This window comes from Chlamydotis macqueenii, chromosome 2 (assembly GCF_036417535.1).
Source record: "Chlamydotis macqueenii isolate bChlMac1 chromosome 2, bChlMac1.mat, whole genome shotgun sequence".
NCBI lineage: Eukaryota > Metazoa > Chordata > Aves > Otidiformes > Otididae > Chlamydotis > Chlamydotis macqueenii.
In genome coordinates, this window is record NC_141557.1 from 13734924 (window position 1) to 13747322 (window position 12399).

Sequence of the window (12399 nt, forward strand, 5' to 3'; positions counted from 1 at the left end):
TGAAGTGTAAAAGGTTAATGTTTTGGATTCATAGATCATGTACTGCACTGGAACAGCAAGTTGAGATTTGTTAGATCAGTCTCTCCTTTAACAGATTAAACTAACATCTTAACCTTTCATACTTAACTTTTGTATATCAAATATGGTCCTTTTTCAAGAGAAAAGGTATTGTTCTTCTGTCAGGACTAAGCTAATTTATTTGAGCAGAAGGCTGTTGAATTAACAGAAGAATGCTTTGGCAATTGTTGAACTTTTTACCTGTCTGCCCAGTGGCTCAGAACATCATTCCTTTAAGAGGAGCTAAATGAATAGGGTTAATCTGTAGGGAACTTGGTTTCTTTTGAGTTTGGGAAAACTTTGATCTTTTCTCTTCGCCAAACGTGATGTATAGTCTGAAGTTTCTTTCCCTGCTGCCTGGTTCCTCTTGTTGCAGACCAATTGGCCACCGTGGAGCCTTAAAGTTCTTCAATTAAAGGGACGTGGGACTTTTTTTTTTTTTTTTTTTATTTTAAGAGGAAGACTTGTAACAGTTAGTGAACACCAGAGGGAAAAGGGAGAACAGCCTTTTAAACAGCTTTTCCCTGCATTGTTAGCCAGACTGCAGGCAGCAAGGCATGGCTTGGAGCATTATAGAAAAGAGCTATGAATGCCCTACAGGTGGTCTGCTCACATAATCTCCCCAATTTAAAACATTTTCCTTTACAGGACAATTGCATTACAAAACTCCCTTCTCTTTTGCTCCTAATTGAACCAAAGAACAACTACAAGATTTTCTTTAAAAACTGAGTGTCTAAAAAAAAATTGAAAAATCTGTTAACTACATTCTAATCAGTTTTCCAAAGTGGGATTGCTCAGAATACCAGGAGTAAAAGCTGAATTAGACATCATTCCAGATATTTTTTATGCCTTCTGCTTATATTCTATCAAATTAGCAATCATTTAAAAGCAATTGGTTAGGTTGTGTGCTAGTAGTGAAAAGATAGCCCCAGGTCCCTTATTAACCTGTCAATCACGATAAGAGATGGGCAGCTACCCTGTTAATGACACAGATATCAATCATGATTTGTGGGAAAAACCTTGTTCCATTGAGCACTGCCTTGCTTATTGGTGTCCCTTTCAAAGATCCCGTAACTTAATAGACTCCTCCACTTCTACAAAGTTACCGGGATCATGAAAAGGAGGAATTTAAAATGCCAATCTCTAACTCCTTGGAGGGAAAAATAATTTTAACTTCTTAAATGCAAAGGATGCTCCACTGGGAAGTATGCATGGTGCCTATTTATACACCAATTGACCAGGATCAGAATATTGACATACCTGTAAGTTGAAAAGGCCATAGTATTTTCCTGTATTGCTGGAAACACTTTTTAATGGTTGTTGGAACATCTAAATCAACGTGGCAATTTTCCCTGCTGTCAGTGAGGCTAAGATAGATGTCATCTTCCTGCTGGGGAAGCCCCGCGTACCAAATTCCTTTTTCAGATAAAAATCTGTGTTCCTTCCCCTCCGGTGGGTTCTAGCAAGAAAGACCAAGGGAAGGTGCAGCCACAACTATTCTGTGAGAATTTGCTTAGATAGGTCTCTCGCAGACTGCTGGTACAGGTTGCTAGTGCTGAGATAAAAGCATTTCTAGCAAAAGATAGGAAGTAGCTCTGTGGCTTAACCTACCCTGGAATGAGCTGAGAGGTGCTGACTTAGTCAGGGAAGCAGTCTCGGAGCTGGTCAGGTTAACAAGATACCTGCTTTGGCATTTGGAAGTGACTGAGTAATAATGCAAAGGTTAAACAAGTAAAAATGAGGCAAAATTCAAATAGCTAGAAGACAAAGCTGGGGAAATGGTGCTAGAGAAGTTAATTTACAAGTGCAGATTCTTGTGAATAAACATAAAATTTGTGTCTAGGGAAAAAAAAAAGTAATCAGAAAAACCAACAGCAAAGCACTTAGGTACACATGAAATAAAAATCCCCAGCTACACAGAACTTCCCATTATTATGATACCCTTTATCAGACTTTAAAGATAAATTTCCTATGAAGATCCAGAATATATTGGTGAGGTGGTAGGAGTTACATGTTACCTTTCAAGATCTCATGATAAACTGCTTTCTCCCTAAATTTGCTGGAGAGCTACTAAAAATAGTCTCAGCAGACCGGTGGCCCAAGCCCTTTCCCGCGGAGCAAGAGTGCCCCCGGCATCCCAGCTGGCCCAGTTCACCTGCGGGCAGGGGCAGCACCCACGCACCCCGGCAGCCGCACCAGCTCATGAGGGCGAAGGGAAAGCTTTATTACCACCAGTGTGGCTCCACCGCACAACTTGTATAGCTGGATAGATGGCAGCCTCCTGCAGCTCACAGAAAGGTCTAACTGCCTGCTCCATTCAGGAGAGTGACTAAACTAGCACAGAAACATGGTTCAGGATTTTTTTTTTTCTTCTCTAGTAAGCAACATACCTTTAGAGTGTTCCTTTTCTTTCCAGGACCCCTCCCTGCTTTACGTGTTCCTGTTTCAAAAGGAAATCCTGTGGATTATTCTCCTCCTGCTGTAATGACTGAATAATCCCGCAGCCTCCGAAGGAGCTGGCCCAGCTGGCAGCGGGCCTTCTCGAAAAAGGCAGAGCCGCACCGGTGTGCTGCAGAGCCCGCGGGAGGGACACCGCACCCCCCGGGCCCTGCTGCTGCCTCACTGGGGGCTGCCTGGAAGTGTCCCACAACCTGCTCCAAAGTTTTCCCTGGTGCAGGGGAAGCTTCCCTGGAGCTTTGATAATCAGTCATGGAAGGAAAGGGACTTCAGACAGGGAGGAATGGGGAAATTCTCATATAGTGAAATAATACGAACGCAGCCAGGCTTTCTGGGAAGGCTATGAAGGCTAAGACTGGCACACAAGGATTCATTTTTCCTTCTTTCTTACACAATATTTTAAAATCAAAGTACTGGGGTGCTTACCCATTAAAGAACTCTTCAAATGTGCTTGATCAGTTCTAAAAGGTCTCCCAGGTGGGGTAGGGAAGCTGGAGGTGGAGCCGTATCTGGGTGCACACTACCCACAGCGCGCTTCAGCCCAGCTTAGGAGCCCAGCCTCTTTCCAGATTCATGCGGGCAGACACCTCGCTGGACACCTGAAAGTGGCTTGTAGGAAAAATCAATGGCGGTTTTTCACAAGAGGTAACCAGTACTGGGAGCCAAAGCAGAATGTCCAAATTTTAAAAGGAACCAGTAGCTGAGAAAGAAATACGAGAGTCCTTGGGACAAACCCAGGTCCACTTTGAAATATAAAAGCTTAATACGAGTAAGATCTCTGTTTGATCCCAGTGACTGTGCTCAACATACTTCTTTCACAAGTATTACGAGCAGTGCAACAGCCAAGCCTAGCCCGCCCAGTAAGGCAACTTCTTAACCAATAAAGACATGGAATTTTATATGGGATAGACAGGCCACCTAATATGGGGAAAAAGCAAACCGGTGATAATGAATGTTGAGAAACAACAAAAGATTCTCCTGGAGTAAAAGTTCACCTATAGTCAAGATCATGCTGGAGGAAAGCTCAACGTGGGCCAGTCAAACCTGCTTGTAAAATCACAACCATTTTCCAAAGTGCCTGTTCCAACCTGCCCGTAGCACGTCCTGCTCCTGCACCCCATTTCCAGAGCCACACAGCCTGCGTTCCCCAGGCACACACTTCTTCCATTCTGCCCCGCCGCAGCCTACCCAGCTTCTGGCCCAACAGGAACGCAACTGAGGAGCAATCTCTCTCCATCGCCCATCCTGGCCATGTTCCCTCTCTTTTTGCCCTGTGTAGCAAAACTGGGTGATACTGAAAAGATAGCACACCTCCTCCTAGAATTAAAGAGGCTGAGCCACAAAGGCTGCCCTGAAAGAAACAGGCTGAGCCTAAGAGGAATAAGGAAAGTGATTTACAGATGATCGTGTAAGGTAGAAATATTAAACAGGACAGACTCCCTGCAGGTGGTCATGATGAGTTCTAGACAGCCTTTATGAGAACTCAATTAGAAATGTTCAGACAGCTCTATTTAAGCTTTTATAAATGCCCATCCTTACTGTAATCAGATATGTGAATTTCACGAGTTCAGCAGAAAGGATCACACACCATAAATGCTATGGTGGTATGGAAATAACTAGTGTCTGGTATTAAAATGTGGAGCCATAATCTGAGGTGACTAAGGAGAGTCAAATGACTTCAGAAACTCGTACCTAAGGTCAAATGCTGAACCAAGCTTTTTGAAGGCTGAGATAATACTTTTTTTTGCTCCTACAAGTCTCTTATCTGTGATCTCAGAACACTTCACATTCACTAGTGAATTAATAGTCAAATTTCTTCTTGGGAGACAAAAATTGCAGCAATACCTGGGCTAACGAAACTGAAGTGCAAGTCTAGGGGAAGCACCTGGATTTCCTGACTCCTCTATGTTTTCGCTAACGCTCCATTTTACAAGCGCATCCTCGCACCTATGCCCTCCCCACCATTTTCCCCCCAGTAACCGTACCCCAAAAGGCCATAGTCCCGCACGCCTGGAGTGTATGCAGTTTCCCAGGCACAGCGCCAAACCTGTCACTGGTTTTCGGTAAAGCTGGCGCTGGAACACTGATCCCGCTGCTGCCCTTACAACTTCGAAGGTGCCCTTGTGTGGGGCCTGGGTGAGGGATGCCATCCTCTTCATCAGGAAGGTGAAAGAGATTTGAGGGACTTGGGTGAAAAGCAGCAGACCGGTGTGGGCCATCACGTTAGGCTTACCAGGCCAAATTTGGGCTGGGTATGCTGAAGGGCTAAAGTTAGACCAGGTTTTAAAGGAGTGGAGCCAAGTGACTCATTCTTCCCGTTCTGTAAGGCAGGGGTGGAAAAGAGGGTTTGCAACAGTTTTGGAGTTTCACCGGGCAAGAAAGCCCGGCAAACGGTGGAACTCGGTAGGAACTGCTGTGCAGAAGAGGCCTCGCTGGGGCGGCGAGGCGGGGACTCGAGTCGTGTGGGTGATGTTCCTCCGGTCTGCTGGCCATCCGGCAGTGCCCTCAGCTGGGAGAGACTGGGAATGTCACCCGAGGCCCTTCCACCGCTCCCTGCTCTGGCAGGGCTCCGTGCCTGCCGTTGGCAAGCTGTTTCGCGATCTCTCCTCCTTCTCCGCGCGTGGCGTGGGCGATGCCGCCGTTGCCGTGGGCCCGTGCAGACGGGTGTTGCTGTGACCCCGCGGGCAGAGGCGACTGCCACCGGAACCAGCCCAGAAAAACACAGAGCTGTGGTGCCCTTTGTTAAAACACAGCTTTCCAAGAAAATAGAAATTCAGTCAGAAATTTGTAGGCAAGTTACTGGTCATACCGAGTGTACTGTAAAGGAGAAAGCTGGACTCTCTCTCTCAGGTACTGATTTTTTTTTTTTATGTTGCAGAAAAGTAATGGTTCCTTTCCAATCATTTTTACCTTATGTGCAGCTTGTTAGATGCTTTCATGTATATTTTAAATGCATTAGCTAGACATTCTTTCCTCCAAACATTTATCATTGCTAAATGATACCTAACATTTTCCACAAGCAGCGTTAGTCTCTATTATTTTTTCTACTTGATTTTTTTTCCAGAAAATAAACCAACGACTGGAATATTCCATTTTCACATCTTCTGAAATTAGAAATAACATTTTTCATGCTACGAACTGACTTGATTCAAAATGTGTGTTAGACATGACACCCTCGTCATTTCTCAGTGGTTGAAATCTAAATGGCCTCTTTCAGTGTAGATCAGAAAGCGTAGCAATCTGGCTGATGAAACAAATGACTGACTGACTTTGGCTTTCTATCCAAATGTAGGGTGGGAATAAAGATAAATCTGACTTTTTGGAAGGGAAGGGAAAATGTGTCCCATCCAGCTACTGAACCTGCAGCTTTGGGGCGGCGCGTGCTCCGTACCTCAGCGCCATCTGGAGCTGCAGCCTCCCAGGGCTGCAGAGTGGGGAGCAGCCCCTTGGCAGGGAGCTGCTGCGCTGCTCTCTCTCCCGAAAGCTGCTGGGCAGAAAGCACATTTACAGCTGTGATCTTTAAGCTGAAGTCACTTTTTTTTTTTTTCCCCCCCAAAACTCTAGGGAAGCGATATTTTGCCTGTAACAATTTGAAAAATCAGTTTTCCAGAATGTGGAGCAGTGCATTAGGAACAGTCAGATCAGGAAACCAGATACCCACAAGGAGCTTCATTGCTGCCTCCTCTAGCTCATTAGTGTACGAGAATTGTGTGTGTTGTTTTTAGCAGCTAAAGAGTTATTTATGGCTTCTATGTTCTCAAGCCAAAGTGAGTGAGGGGTGCAACCAGGGCAAACGCATCAGAGCAATGCAAATCACTGACAAGGCATCATGAATGCAAGCTGAGCGGAATTTAAATACAATCCATGAATGAGAGGAAAGATTTGCATGAGGGAAAGAATCATTAGAATCTGATTTAACAAGCAGTATATAAAATGGGCCTTTGCAGCTTAAAATGAAGCAAAGCACATTCATGTTATACATTCTCAATGAAGAAAAAGCAAAATCACAAAAAAACCCCTAATTTATTAGTAGAGCTTGGAATAGAAATGGTTTTCACAGAATACCTTTAGATCCTGATTCAGAAACTTGTGCTTGATTGCTTTCTTGAATAGAGGTGGATCATAAGCATGTAGGGTGGTAAGGACTATTTAAGTGCATGCCAAAGTCCTATTGATTTCAGTGAGATTTTATAAGATGCCTAAAGTAAGCATATGCGTAAATGTTTCCTGAACAAGAGTGCTTTTCTAAATTAGGGTTTAATTCATGAATTTACACAGTGCTTTCAAACATAATTCATTCTGGGAAAATAAGATAGATGAGAATAAAAAAAAAATACATTTCTGCATATCTTAAAATAAGGTAGTAGGAAATTATTCTGGGTAGAATTATTCAGAGTAAAATTTTCTGTAAGGTCCAAAAGTCAACAGCAAAAAATCTGGAAGTTGAAAGTGAGTAATGTTCATAGAGCAACTTTCACAGACCCTTTGCTGATTTCATCCCAACTAAATTATGAAAGATTTTGAATATAAGGTATTATAGAGACAATGGCAGCCTCTTCAAATAAAAGAGATATGTCATTTTACATTGAGTGATATTATATTCTGTCTTTGAGAAAAGTAAGATAATTGCTTTTAAGAAGCTCCTGCCATTTTTCTTTTCCAGTCAGTTGTCATGAACACTGGGCAGAACATACTTTTATTTAACATCTCCTAAAATGCAGTGTGTCCACCTCTGAGTATCTTGTCTTTTGAAGCAAGGACTGAGCTGGCAGGTTCTGATGTGCTGTGCTTTCGTATAATAAGAGATCATACATCTCTGTCAACACTGGACAATCTTTTAGTTTCTGCTGAAGCATTGGTCTAGCCATGTGTTTACATCTCCTAGCATATTCCTGTGGAACTACAGCACTTCTTTGTATGCACTTCTCTCAAGTCATTAGCAAATATACACACGAAAATTAAAAGAGCTCAGTCTACAGCTGTGGCCTTATTGACTGTACTTTTGAAAGTTAGACTTTAGTGTCAATTTTTATTTTGGCATTTTAGAAGATTTCAGAGTGTTGCAGCAGTGACTTGCAAGATGTCTTTCTAAAATCTATGATAAGTATGACCGGTGCGGTTTTGTTTTTCCTGCTCTCTTCTTAAATAATTATACTGTGAAAATGTTTGACGTCGTATGATATTCCAGGTCAACAGCAATACTATTCTCCTGACTTTGTTTTCTCTGTCTCTTTTGTTGAGGAAAAAACCCACCACATCTGGTGAAAGGTAATATCCTTTATAGTAGTACTTCTCCAGCTGTGTTCATTGCTTAAATATGTCTCAATATTTTCATACTTCCATTTTTTTCTTTCTTCTCCCACTCTCCGCCCCCCCCGCCCCTTGCAACTGCGATGTTTAGGTGAAGGCTGAGGTTCAGCTCAAGACTAAGACATCTAAATGCAGGTAGGTATCTAAATATGTTTTTTTTAAAGGTAAGCTATTACATAAACTCCTGTTGCAGTCAATAGAGTGTTAATACAGTCAGTGAGTCCTGGCAGATGAGTCAGTTCCCTCTAAAGTAAACTTGTGGGCCTTAATTCAGTTGTTCAGACATAGGTTCCAGGTGGTCCTAGAGATTCCTATCCAGTTTCTTCCAGCCTCTCCAAATGACCATGGGTCTCCAATTTTTTTTTGTCATGTCTGAAAGCCCCAGGTGAGTATCTCAGTTACCCTCTGGCAACTCTAATAACATACCTTTTGTGGGCAACTCATTGTAGCCCAGATCTGGATTTGACCAGACCTCCTTGGAGAGTAATGGGAGTTCAGACACCTACCTCACAGATATGCAGCAGAATGTAGGTAACTTAATCTTGACCTGAACCCTGCCAAGAGAATCTGGTGATTCTTTTTATCATCGGTCACATCTCTGCAAGATTTCAGTATTTTCTCGGTGGTGGATTCTTTAATTGCTGCTTCCTCAAATTTTACACTTTTTGCTGGGCTCTATCATGTCTTTGTACAAGCTGGTACAATTGATAGTTTTGATGTTTCAATAGAGAGGTAGTTTCTTAGCCACCGGTCTGGCCTCTTTGACCCTCTTAAAAGCACTCTGCACATTGTCTCCTAAAGATTTGGGAGGGGTCATTCTTGGCGATACCTTTGATTGGTATAATCACAACTTATCTGGTATAATCATGATTTATCAAAAAGGTGTTATTTTGGCATCACAACTTTTGCAATTCCCTCTCTCATCTATAATCATATCCGTGTACTTTCTTCTGCCTCTTTGCAGTGTATTAAATTCTCTGTTCTTTACTTTAAAATTTGTTTTGCTGCTGCCTCATTTCCTGGCAACATTTTTAGGGAAGCTGTTGTTTACTTTGGTTTGTTTCCTTTCTTCACTTTTCTTAATTTATCCAGACTTTAGGTTGGCTTGAAGTGTATAACAGAGTATCTTGAAACAGTGCAAGTTCCATCAGTTCCTCTAGAGAGCAGCAAATATGTTCAAATAAAATAGTAATATGATTCAACCCAGTGTTCCTTGAAACACTCGCAATCTTAACTGTGCTAGCTAAGTACTGATAAAGAGCAAAAAACTGCAAGGAACGGAGGTCCTATACCCAAGTCTGGCATTTTCAAACATTGTCTGAGAACTGCCCTAGTCCTGGCACTTGGATGCAGCCCCTTATTCTCTCTAAAAACCCTGCTTGAGCCCAACCCCAGGTCACCAAGATTTTATGGCAGACAGGAGAAGGAAGGCAACGGGGTCGCAGCCTGGGCCAGAGACCAGACTTGGATGCCCACCAGATCCGTGGGCTGTAAAGCTTCCCATCCTTACTTACACAGGACTGCCAGCCAAGAGGAAACTCTCACTTTCTGAAAAACACCCACAAGTTCTCCATTCCTCATGGCCATCAGTAGGCATTTGGCAGATGGGGCTCTGTCTCCTGGTGTACACTAGGGTTTAAAGGAACTTGGCACCTGACAGAGAGCCACATTTTTTTTTCTTTTAAAAATAAAAATAGTCAAAGTAATGAAGTCTTCCCAGCTGTAGACCCCTTCAAACTAACACCACCATGTGTTTGGACCGAAATAATACCCAAATCTTCAAAAGAAGCACAAAGCTCCTTCTATGCTTCAAGACCAGTCTCTAAAGCAAGATTGACAGCTGCCTGCCTAAGCACTCACACAGCTGACACAGACCTAACAGCAAAACTCCTAATGGGAAAACCCGTAAAAAAGGGCTTTCAAAAACATGCTCATGTTTGCAAGTCTGGCTCCGGTAAGATTTTCTGCCAGTAAAGCTTTTTGGCCTACGCTTGAGTTTGTATTGACCTTTTGCAAAGGTTTTTCTCTCAGAGATAAGCCTGGCCAATTAAGCCAACTTAAGTCACCCCAGATCTGCAGAAGGCCTATGGCTGCCAGCAGAACAGCTTGTCCTCACAGTTTTGTCACCCACACTACATTTCATCACCACTACCATCCCTCCTGGTGGCATTCACTTCAAGTTACCAGATATGAATGAGAACTGCCTTCCCCAAAATAACCACCTGAGCTCTGGTGAATGCAAAGGGCACTAAAATACAGCTCTGGATGGACAGAAAACGTCGCCAGTGTAGGAGCTACTGAGAAGGCCACACTGAAGTAAGGGGCTGAAATCCCTTCTAGGAAACGGACTCACAGTGGGTTGGGTGTACAAGGGGCTAGGCCAGGGTACAGACAGGCTGGCCTATGACAAAGTTGGAGGTGGCTGGAAGAGCTGGGAAGTGACTAGGGCCTGAATACATCTTCCATTGCTTGCTTCAAAGACGCTTACCTCATCCTGGCATGCTAGCGCAATGCCGGGGAAAGGAGTCAAGGCAGGCAAAGAGGAGAAAAAGGGGGAATGCTCTGTACGCAGCTAAAGACCAGGTTTATCACTACATTTTCCCTATTCCTGGGTGATCTTTCATACCAGGATCCTGCCTCTTCAGTAACTGCGTGGCACTGGATTCATTTCAACAAACTAATTCATTCAACGTGGATTCTTTTCAACTAATCTACTAACTTCTTGTGAATCAATAGAAGAAGTACTCCATGTTTAAGTTCTTCAGTCTGTATTGGCAGGGGCCACAGGGATGCAGTGGGCAGCTCTGTAGGGAATGGAAAAATCCTGAAATTTGTCTTTTGGTGCCCCATCTGAGCTGTTCTAATGACGACTGTGCATACACTCAAAAAAACAGGGCAAAATTTGTATCTAATCTGGTGTCAGAAGTAGTGTGGGACTGAGCTGGTGCCCAGCTACTAGTAGGCTGGACTCCAGGTCTGGCAACAAGAAGGCTGTTGATACCCACTGTTATCAACAAGCATTTCAACAGAAGAGATCAGCCTAAATGTTTTGCTAAACTCTTTATCTTTGATTTGTAGAATCTTTGAGTAATACTAGCAGAACTTCTCAAAAGGTTGAGTGTGCTGAGCCAAACTGTTTCTGGAACCAAGCCTTTCAGGAATATTTTAGGAATTTCACGTAAGAATAAAACTACTGCTTGGATGTTTTCAACTCCTTTTTTTTTTTTTTTTTTTTTTTTGTGTGGGAGAAGTACTGTCCTGAGGAGAAATGAAATGTCAGCTGCCAAGTTTAAACCACACTGGTACCATCTTAAGGATTTTTGCTGAAGTACAAAAAGCTAACTAAATAGGAAACATGAGACTGTTCTAAGGGCTGTCAATATTCCTGTCCAGAAGTCATGAAATACATCTCTCAGACATGGGTAATTTGGATAAATTATTTCCTATTTATCTGCATGTTTACATGGTCTCTGTTGCTATAGACTCTGAAAATTTTGATGGATTTCTTCTAAATTGAAGTTGCTGTGTGTTTCATGTAACTCCAGGTCATGAGGTGGATGATTGCTACCACCTCTACCTTCATTACAAAAAAAAAATAATCTGAAATATCTGTGTTTAGGTCATTCCTTAGTTTAGGGCTGTCTTTGAATTTCATACAATTTTGTGCATCATGGGATCAATTCTGAGTGACTGGTGGGAGACAGGAGTGGGACTGCAATGCAAATTATGTGGTTTTCTCCAGTCATTCAAAGGTCAGGATCCTCTCCAGACTGTGTGACAAGACATATATGAAAGTCTCTGGTGAACCTGTGCAAACAGGTATCTATCAACGCGTCACATTTGGTAAACTGTGTTACAGATGTTTATGTTTCAGAAAAATGCTTTATGAAGAAGCTTGCTGAAGCAGAAGAAAAGCTTATATTTGTTAGCCAAAGTATTATACGAGTTGTCCATCTGCCTACCTTTGAATATTTTCTGTAGCCCTTCAAAGATAGCACAGAGCTTTAGGAAAACACAGGTGCCTTAAGCAAGGAGCTAATCGCACAGTAGAAGGTCTGTTGGAGGTAAGAATCACTCACACTGACTTCCAGAGAAATGAGCAGAAGTAGTGTGTGTCTAATTTGTCAGGACAAGGAAGGCATTGCTTAACAAGCCTAATGGGGCTCTAAAAGCATCTTAACCTGTTTTTCTTTAAGAAAAAAAATACTGCCCACCTTCAGTACTAAGAAGAGGCAGCAAATCACAAAGGAAAATGCAAAGATTCATTCTGCTAGGCAAAAATCTTCTGTTTGCTTCCATTATTGTTATTTCTTTGCCAAAATTTCTCAGGAAGAGAAAAATCCCCCAAACGAACCCTGGTGTGTGGTGCTTAAAGCCTCACAAACAGAACAAATGTCACACACATAGGAAAGCCAGGAGTTAAAGGGCTTACTTCTGATTGCTGACCCCAAATCCTCCATCTTTCTTGAGGGCACCATATATAAACTTCAGTTTTTAAAGAAAAGCTCAGAAACTGCAGTAATCTTCACTCAGTGAATTGTTCATCAGTGAAAGCTGCTCAGAGCTAATCCCGTG